The sequence below is a fragment of the Panthera uncia genome, chromosome X, assembly GCF_023721935.1.
Source record: "Panthera uncia isolate 11264 chromosome X, Puncia_PCG_1.0, whole genome shotgun sequence".
NCBI lineage: Eukaryota > Metazoa > Chordata > Mammalia > Carnivora > Felidae > Panthera > Panthera uncia.
In genome coordinates this window covers 59,448,883-59,459,236 of record NC_064817.1, presented here as the reverse complement: position 1 = coordinate 59,459,236, position 10,354 = coordinate 59,448,883, and positions in this window count along the sequence as shown.

Sequence of the window (10,354 nt, the reverse complement as noted above, 5' to 3'; positions counted from 1 at the left end):
CCAATGGTCAGCCCCCAAAGTTCTACATCTTATCTAATCTACATTTATCTAAATATTATTTAAGCCTTAAGACACTTTTTAGTTACACTGCTCTCTCCCCTTTCTGGTCTTTATTTTTCCTAAAGTTTTTTTTTAATGTTTATTTATTTTTGAGAGAGAGGCAGAGCGTGAGTGGGGGAGGAGCAGAGAGAAAGGGAGACACAGAATCGGAAGCAGGCTCCTGGCTCTGAGCCGTCAGCACAGAGCCCCACGCGGGGCCTGAACCCATGAACCCTGAGATCATGACCTGAGCCGAAATTGGAAGCTTAACCAACTAAGCCACCTAGGCGCCCCTGGTCTTTATTGTTCTTACGGTTTGTAACACACCATTTAGCACATTATTATTTCCTGCTTGCATCACTCAAGTTAGATGCTGAGCAACTTGCAAGTGGGGCCATATCTTGGAGAAACTTCATAGTTAATATCAATCTAATTTATGTTATTGTTTGTCACTGATTGCCTTTTCTGAGACACATTTCCCAGGTTCCTAAGTATTATCCATTCATATTATTGCCAAAGTATAATACAGGTATTATGGAAATAAGTAGTGTAGGGCTATGAATATTTCCCTCACTCCTTTATTAGGACTATAAAATTTACTAGTCTTACTTTTTTCTCCACTTGTTTTGTGCAAAGTGAAATATACTTTTGGTAAATAAGAAATGCAAACAAAGCATCCCTTTTAATGCTACATACTACATTTGCCATCAAACTAGAGGAATATGGAAAATTGTTTACATTAATGAAAAAGAATCACTAGTTTTTATTTTTAATGTTTCTACTTTAAAGTGTATTGAGATTATCTCAGGCAGCATTGAAATTGAGCCTTCCATATGAAAACCAATTCAAATGCTCCTTAAGCCTCATTATTTACTTTGGTCTTAATATTAATGGACTTTTACTATTGTTTCTTGAGAGCAGATGGAGTGAAAGGAGAGACCATGAGGGTCCAGGACATTTGTTCAGGGAGAGGTTGCCCTGAAGGGGAGAGGAGGGCAAAGATAAGGGATGTTGGGACATTGAAGACAAATCACCAATCTGTTGGTTTTTCCGTACACTATTTGTAGACACAGGTCATGGCTACTGCTGCAGGGGTTTTGTGATGGTGGGGGAAGGCAAAGGAATGGTGAAAGGAAGATCACTTAATTTATTATTTTTTAAAAATGTTTATTGTTGAGAGAGACAGAGTGTGAGTAGTGGAGGGGCAGAGAGAGAGAGAGGGAGACACAGAATCTGAAACAGGCTCCAGGCTCTGAGCTGTCAGCACAAAGCCTGACACAGGGCTGAAACTCCTGAAGGGCAAGATCATGACCTGAGCCGAAGTCAGATGCTTAATCTACTGAGCCACCCAGGTGTCCCTGAAGATCACTTAATTTAGTGAGCCATTTTCCCAGCATGGGTCTCAGGCCCTGGCTCTAGAGCAACAGATTCAGGCCTCAAAAAAGGTAAGAGGTAACAGCTTGTGTGTTTGGGCCATTTTAGGCTGAGTCCTGGGGCACTGGGCAATTTTTATGGATCAAGCCTTGGCTCCAGGGCCCATGGTTCCCACAGAGTTGAGAAAGCTGAACCAGTTTGGGAACTTCTGGGTATCTGAGGGGAAAGGGAGAATGTGTGAGGATTTGGACTTAGTGAAAGACATGAATGTTAGAGCAAAGTGTGCCCTTAGATGTTACCCGTTTTGTCAGGCTAGGCCCCCAAACCAATTTTACCCAGTGACCCAGAAATACATTTTGCCTATTTCTAGAACACACCCTATCATTTTGTTTTCTCACTGGCTGCTTAGAATTTATTTCCCACTTGGTGCAAGGCACATGGTTACAGGGTGTCAGGAAGGGTTGTATGTGGTTTGGATAGTAAAGAATGGGGTTCTGTCAACTTCTTTTTTGGTGTTTTGCTGTTTTGATATGAAAGAACTCAATTGCTTCTGCTTGCTACATACAGCATGCCTAGTTTCTCATGAGAGACATAGGGGCTCTGATAAGCCTAGTGCTTCCTGAAGCCTGGTGGCTGGTCGTGGCCACTCAGGACTGGGGCCTGGTGTTGGCTTTGCCAGGTTGGTCCAAAGGCTGTTTCCTCATGGCTTCCAGAGCCAAGTGACAAGTGCTTGTGCTGCTGGAGGCCTGGGGAGATAGACTCCACCTTATCTTGACCAAATTAAAAAAAAAAAAAAACAGGCTCAATGATGCCCTATGTGTCTTTCACCAGAGCTTAGAGGAAAGCAGATAAACTAGGGTGGAGACTCCCCAATTATGGTCTTAACAACTGTCTTTTCTATCATTCTCTGTTGCTCTCCTATATCTACCCTCATTTAGTGGCAAAAATGGCAACTCTTCAGAAGCTGTCCCTCACTCCCCTAGTTAGATAGCTCTTCTCACCCCCCGCCATATCACTCTGTTTATTGTCTTCACAGCAGCTTTCCCTACCTCAAATTCCCATTTGGTTGTTTGGTTGTTTATTGTCCCTCTCCATCCCCTTGTCCCAAGTTGGCTCCATAAGAGCAGGGACTGTGTTTGGTCCCCTACCATATCCCCAAAATCAGACAGAATTGGGCAAGCCTCTTATCTGTCTCCTGAACACAACATATATGTCCTCCCTTTGTACCTTTGCTCAAACTATTTCCTCTCTCTTGAATGTATTCTTCCTTGTCCACCCAATCTTTTTCATCCTGCAATGCTCGATTCATGTCCCACCTCCTCCCAGAAAGGCCTCCCTGATCACCTCAGCCCACAGAGATCTTTTCCTTCTCTGGCTGCTATAGCCTTACTGTCTTTGCTATATATTTTGCTAATTCTTCCTTTACTGTCATGTGTTCCTTCCCAAATGTTTCCTTTGCATTGGTCTTATCTCTCCAAGTAGATTTTATTCACAGTATTTTCCACTTTTGATCAGGCCTAGCTCTTCTTTCTCACTTCAGGTTAAGATGAGTTTTATTGTGCTCATTCAGTGATGCAGATAATGCATCAGGACACAGAAACAGTTTCTTTGTGTGGCCGAAGGACATGTGTAGCCCATCTTTAAATGCAGATTCCAAGGTACTATCTCCACAGATTCAGAATGTATAGTTTGGGATGGGGATCTGGAATCTTTGTTTGAAAGAAGATTCTTCTGATACACGAAGTTTGAGAGCCAGTGATTTAGGGAGACCCATCTTGGTCCTGGCTCAGCCATTAACCAGCCATGTGACTTTTGGTGACTCACTTGTCCTCTCTGGGTTTCTGTTTCTTCATTGTAGGTTAAAGAGTTGGGCAATGTAACATTTCAGTTCTAAAAATCAGCAAGTTTATGTTTTGTGAAATTCCATAAGCTAAATTCTTTGGCTTACATATCTTAGAATCTCAATTACAGCGTATTCAAGTATAGTACCTTAAAGGTAGTAGGTGTTTAATAAACACCAATGAATTGAATGAATGGAGCAAGTAGCTGAGAAGCAGGGAAGGGGGAACTTACAACAATCCAGGAACAATAGTGTAGTGGACCACATTACACAGGTCTGAGTTAGAATCCCAGTCTCTGCCAACTCGTGATTTCTCCAACTCTCCATTTCCTCATCTCTAAACTGGAGGTGTTAATAGTACCTACTACATAAGGCTGTTGGAGGATGGAATGAGATAATGTCTACAGAAAGCTTAGCATAGTATCTGGCATATAGTAAACAATATCTTTTTTTCAATTCTGATTGCTTTTCAATGAAGCAGAACCTGACCTTAAACCATATTCCAGGCTCTTCAGGTCTCCCCCTTTCCCACTGGCCCACAAGTTAAAGGGGAAGAACAATGGATGTTGTGGAAAGCCCATAGAGGCCCTGACTATGAAAGCAGGGCCTAGGACCCTGGCTTCTCTGATAGCCACAGCTCTTTAGAACTTGGAAGTAATGAGCTGGGGTCTCGGAGCATGCTATGTCTTATCTGTGGGCTGGGAAAACCAGAGTGTCAAAACATCATGATAGTTATCATCAAGGGTATGGAGAGAGTATGGGGCTTGGAATGAGAGTATTTGGGTTGAAGTCTTAGTTCTTGCAGGAAGCCTTTCTTGACCTTGTTGTACCCCCACATCCTTATATGGGTCAGGTGCCCCTTCTCTGTGTTTCTACAGTGCCTACTATTTCCCTTACTTATCACATTATTCAGCTGTGTCACTACCTCCTGACTGTCATCTATAGTAGACTGAACTTATTGACAATGAGGACAATGTCTTGACATCTCTGTATCCTGGACAAAGAGCATATTGTCTGAGTAGAGCAGATATGCAGAAAATGTTTTGGAGTTCAACTCAAATGATTTGCTGATGTACTGTTGAATTTAGCCATTGATTAGCTTTGGGCAAGTCAATTAACCTCTTTAAGCCTATAAGAGGAGGATGGATAAACAACTTACCAAAGTAAGAGAGAGAGAGAGAAAGAGAGAGAGAGAGAACAATAAGCAGACTCTTTTTTTTTTTTTTTTTTTTGAGACAGAGAGAGACAGAGCATGAACAGGGGAGGGGCAGAGAGAGAGGGAGACACAGAATCGGAAACAGGCTCCAGGCTCCGAGCCATCAGCCCAGAGCCTGACTCGGGGCTCGAACTCACGGACCGTGAGATCGTGACCTGGCTGAAGTCGGACGCTTAACCGACTGCGCCACCCAGGCGCCCCAGCAGACTCTTAACTATAGAGAACAAACTGATGGTTACCAGAGGGGATGGGGGTTTGGGGATGGGTTAAATATGTGATGGGCATTAAGGAATGCACTTGTTGTGAGGAGCACTGGGTGTTGTGTGGAAGTGTTGAATATTGTACACGTGGAACTAATATTACACTGTATGTTAACTAACTGGAATTTAAGTAAAAACTTAAAAAAAAAAACCCCACCACTTACCAGGGTTATTGTGAGGCCCAAACACATTCAGGCTTCTTTCTTGTCCCTTCCTACCCTACTAGCCATGCTGACCTTTACCTAAACCTATTTACCACTCCTTTAGGACTCTACTTTTTTTTTTCTTTAGGCTATTTAATCACCAAATGTGGAAAAAAAATCGCTGCTAATGTGTTAATGGGTGTTAATCGGATGATATATTTACATTTTTTTTTTCAACTTTTTTTTATTTTTTTTATTTTTTTTATTTTTTTTTTTATTTTTGGGACAGAGAGAGACAGAGCATGAACGGGGGAGGGGCAGAGAGAGAGGGAGACACAGAATCGGAAACAGGCTCCAGGCTCCGAGCCATCAGCCCAGAGCCTGACGCGGGGCTCGAACTCACGGACCGCGAGATCGTGACCTGGCTGAAGTCGGACTCTTAACCTACTGCGCCACCCAGGCGCCCCGATATATTTACATTTTTAACAGGAAGCTTTTCCTGCTTCAGGAGGAATGAGTATTGGTGGATTCCAGGTGCTTGGGCAAGGGAGGGACATGTTTTGTTGTTGTTTGGGGGCCTTTTAAGCCATTTCCCAAACTGCCTTGGTAGGGAGCCACCCCCCTTTTGTCTACAAAGAGCTTGCTGCAGCAGCTTACACTGTGTTCCCCTGCATTAAATGCCAGAGGCATCTAGGACACATAGGGGCTTCTTTCTTGTAAGACCTCCAAGAGCACACAGAACCAATCTTTAACAATTTACCTGGGCCTCCCCTGAGTTTTGAGTCACACTGGCTCAAGAGGCTTGATGAGCTCTGTACCAGGTTTGGAGATCAGATCTGGGCTCCAGAAAAGGCATTAGTCTGGAAAGATTATTTCTGCTAATCCCCCTAAGCAGCTCCTGAGGCTTTTCACATGCTCACAGAATAGACTGGGGTCTTTGCTGGGGTCCAGTGTTAAGCTCCTTTGGAAAGAGGTGTAATTCTTGGCTAAAAGTTCCTCTGGTGCTATTAATGTTGAACAGAAATAAATTTTGTGCCTCAAGTATCAATGCCAACAATTTCATGTGTATTGAGGACCAGGAGGGGAAGGTGAGGGGTTTACTGGCTAAGAGTAGTTTGAGTCTGCAGGTATGAGTAGGGCTGGGGTAAGGATGTCCCTGTATGGACTGTGGGCATGAGTGTGTATTTTGAATGTGCATGCCTTGTATGTATGTTCTATGAATTTGTCCTTTGGTTCTTTTCAGGAGTCTGTAGTGCAAAATTTGGCTATGAAAAGAAATTTTTCCTCCTTTCTGCTTTATATGTAAATAAAACCACACCTAAGGTTCTTGGAGCATTGTTCCTGATTGTATTAAATTCTGAAATACTGAAGGCATGATAGGTTGCCACTCTGGGTCTCAGAGTTTTCCATTTAGAATGTGAGGACCTTGCATAAATTTTGGGAAAGTGGTCCAGGAGAGGTTGGATCAGAGTACCCGAACTTGCCAAAGGCTGGTTGTCTTGTGGCTTATAGGTTATTACAGGGCTTGCCAGCCATTTCTACTCCTCTGCCTCTTGCCCACTTCTCCAGAGGAAGAGTGAAAAGGGAAAGAGCTGAACCTCACTGCCCTTCATTTGGAAAATATCTTGCTTCCTGGCCTTTGTGGGGTTAGTGGCCACTAGGTTTCCCTACACTTCAGCCCCTGACAGGAGCACTGATGAAGCTACCACTCATATGCGTATTGGAATTGTACCGTTTATCTGTGGTAGATTCAGATGAATCTATTCTCTTAATGGGGCTGGATTTATATATAAATGTGGATACTAAATGTGCTCATGGACCAAGAGGTGATTATCGGATAATTTACTTTCAGTGCAGTGGGTTTGTAGGTTAACTCCTTCTTGGGCCAAGGGCACTGGAACAGGGGCTTGGAACTCATTTGGCAGATGGGGTGGGGAGCAGGCTGAGAGGGGCATAATCTCCTTGGGGATGAAGAGTAGAAGTTGCCAAGCAGAAATCCAAAGGCCAAATCCAGCATTCACACTTTATGTGACTTGAACAATGTTTTCAAACATTTTGAATTGGTTGCCCACATTTAAAAATTCAGAAACTTAAGATCATATAACACTGAATAAGGTGCTTATTTGATAACAATTATACTGAGCAGTGGCTGCCACATTTGGGCAGGATCTGCACTTCCAGTGTTCCACAGTCCCCCATTTTCTTACTGGTTGCATTATACCATGTGTGCTTCTCTCATTTAGACTACCTGTTTGGCTCTTGTAGATCAATTTGTGATCCCTGGACTTTTAACACTCATCATGGTTGGATAGATCTTGCAGGAAGATTCTGCTGCAGGGGATGGGAGACCAGATGAGTAGCAGGGCCTGAAATAGAAAGCCTGAGAGAGGTAGCCTGGGGGCACCATTGGGCATCCTGTCAGGCAGAGGGATCACAGTAATAGGGATCCCAGAACACAGCATTTTGTGAAGACTCGGACAGGAAATATTGAGGGAAGGGATATTCTGGAGGAGGACAGAGGAGGATAGCACCAGAATGTCTGAGGTCAAGTGACCCTGCCATAGTTCTACTTAAACCCTCAATGACTTCCTATTGTTCTTAGGATAAAGACAAAAGCTTTATCATGGTCAGCAAGATGCTGCATGGTCTGGTCTGACAATGTTGAATTTTATCTTGAGCCCTGTGCTTCTAAAAAAACCTTTATCATAAGACCATCTGGGACCATTATAAGACCAGACCCACCTCCACACTTTCTGAATGACTGAGCTAAGACTCATCCCAAGCCTTCTCCCTTTTCTTTGATACATTCCTCATTCATGAACACTCTCCCTATTGCAACAACCTGAATAAAATCATGTCCTTAATTGCCTGTTGTATTTTGTCTTTCATGGTTTGGGTATTATTGCGAGCATGCTATGAAGGCACACGTATGAGTTGTGTCTTTCCATAATGTTGCTTTATCCAATCATAATGCAAAGGTTAACATAATTGTAAAGCAGGTTCAAGATCACAAAATCAATGATATTTCATTATACATTTAACTTGGCTTTCTATACAGCATATACATCATATAAAGCAAAGCATAACACAAAGTCACACAACAAACAAGATACAACAAGGGGTAAGAGGTTAACAAACCTAACTCGAAGTCAGTCCTTGTATGTGCAATTGAGATAAAGCCTTGATCCTGTCCAGGTCAGCTCTTGACAGGTGCGGCTTATTATGTTCAAGAAATGGAGAATCTCCATTATGTTCAGAAATTAATCAGGCAGAGCCCTTGTTGGCAGTTGCCTTTTTGATGTGGTCAGATGTGAAAGGGTCAGCATCTGGAGAGTCTGATAGTTTGCTGCAAAAATTCTCCCTTTTTAAAGGAGTTTAATCAATCTTGGGCCTTCATAGACCTCCTCTGGTTCTGTGGCTTGTCATTTCTGGATGTCTTCAGCCTGTACTGGTTTTGGCAATATCCGGTCTTAGCTCCAATGCCCTTGGCTGCTTACATCACTGCTTGACATGTCACTGACATCACTGCTTGACATAAGTTACATTGAGTGACTCCATCTTGCTCTCTACTGTTGTCATGACTCAAATGGGATTGGACCTCACCTTCAGATACATATTTATTCCCCTTAGATAACAAGGCCTCTCAAAAGCCTTTGTGTTCCTCTTCTGACTGCTGATCTGGGGACCCAACAGTTAGTCCAGCTCCAGATTTGGTATTCCAGACTCTTGTCCACTGTTAGAACTGTAAGGATTTGATTTTGATTATTTTTGAGTACTTGCTTGAATTTTGGTATTGGCTTCTTTTGTTTTCTTGACTTGACCATTCAGTGATTTCTGTGAATAGATTGATGGTTTGTAGACATCTTGTCTTGGTTAGGTGAAAGAAGACAGTATCTGGTCAGTCTTTTCTGTTTTGAGCTCAGATCAATTAAGAATTCCATGCCTATCAGGAAGAGAACAGCTCTTTGATATGGATCAGTGAGTTTTAAAATTCTGTGTTTACATTTGACTCATACTGAAATTTTAGAATTAAAGCCAGAAGCTGTTTTTCTATTTGTGTTTGTATGTTTATGTATAATTCAGAAAGACCTCTACCTTTCATTGTGTGAGTGTGTAATATTTTTCTACCTTTGGTTGGTATTTCCAAATTAGCCAGTGGTTTTTAATTGTGGTATTCAAATCACTTACCTATGGAGTTTTATTAAATTTTTTTTAATGTTTATTTTTGAGAGAGAGAGAGAGCGAGCCAAGGAAGGGCAGAAAGAAAGGAAGACACAGAATCTGAAGCAGGCTCCAGGCTCTTAGCTGTCAGCACAGAGCCTGATGTGGGGCTTGAACCCACGAACTGTGAGATCATGACCTGAGCCTAAGTCGGATGCTTAACCGACTGAGCCACCCAGGCACCCCCCTATGGAGTTTTATTAATATGAAATGTTTAGGACCTACTCTAGAGTTGCAGAAACTCTTTACTTGAATTCTTGATATATTCTTGGTATATTCTAATGATAGGCTTAACATGTTCATGGCGTGTTACGATTATTATGTTATATCTGAAGTTTTTTTCTTGGTAAAATTATGTTGATACAGTCTTATAAAGTAGATATAATATTTGCTCTTCTTTAAAAATAGATTATGTTTTATAGAGATTTTGTTTAAAACTTTATTTTGAATTGACTTTATTTTCTTATTTTGACAGCTATTTTATTTATGTAATGAACTCTCATTAGATCTTTCACTTTTGAAAATGATCAGTAATAAGGTAATCACAGCTAATGTCAGTCTTGTCTCATCTACAGATAGTTTTTTGTTTTTTTAATTTTTTTTAATATTTATTTTTGACACAGAGAGAAGAACAGAGTGCAAGCAGGGGAAGAATACAGACACAGAATCCTAAGCAGACTCCAGTCTTTTAGCTGTTAGCACAGAGCCCAATGCAGGGTTCAAACTCACGGACTGTGAGATCATGACCTGAGCTGAACTCAGACACTTAACCGACTGAGCCACCCAGGTGCCCCGGTTTTTTGTTTTAATTTAATGCTTCCTTGAAATATTTGCAATTAGCTACAGGCCAGAGTGCTTCATCTTCCAAAAAAGGACAGAAGTTCCTTTGAAAAAGACTATATCAGGTATTATTAGGTACAGGGTTCTGATGATGTCATTTAGACAATTTTGAGACCATACTAATGAACCAAGTTTGGATTTTCAGAACTCTAGTCAACAGATGGGTCCATGATATCACTAAGCCAAGACTACATAGAACAAGAATTAATTACACAGACCTGAATCAACTGATGAGGGATGATTGTGGGTTTTGTTTGGAATATTGTTAATGTTTTAATGGTTTACTTTCTGAGTATTTAAGGAATCTCATTCTTTTTTGTCTTAAGTTACCTGTAACTCATGACAATTTATAGATTACACTTTCATAAATAGGAAATTTTTTTTAAGTTTATTTGAGAGACAGCATGAGTGGGGGAAGGGC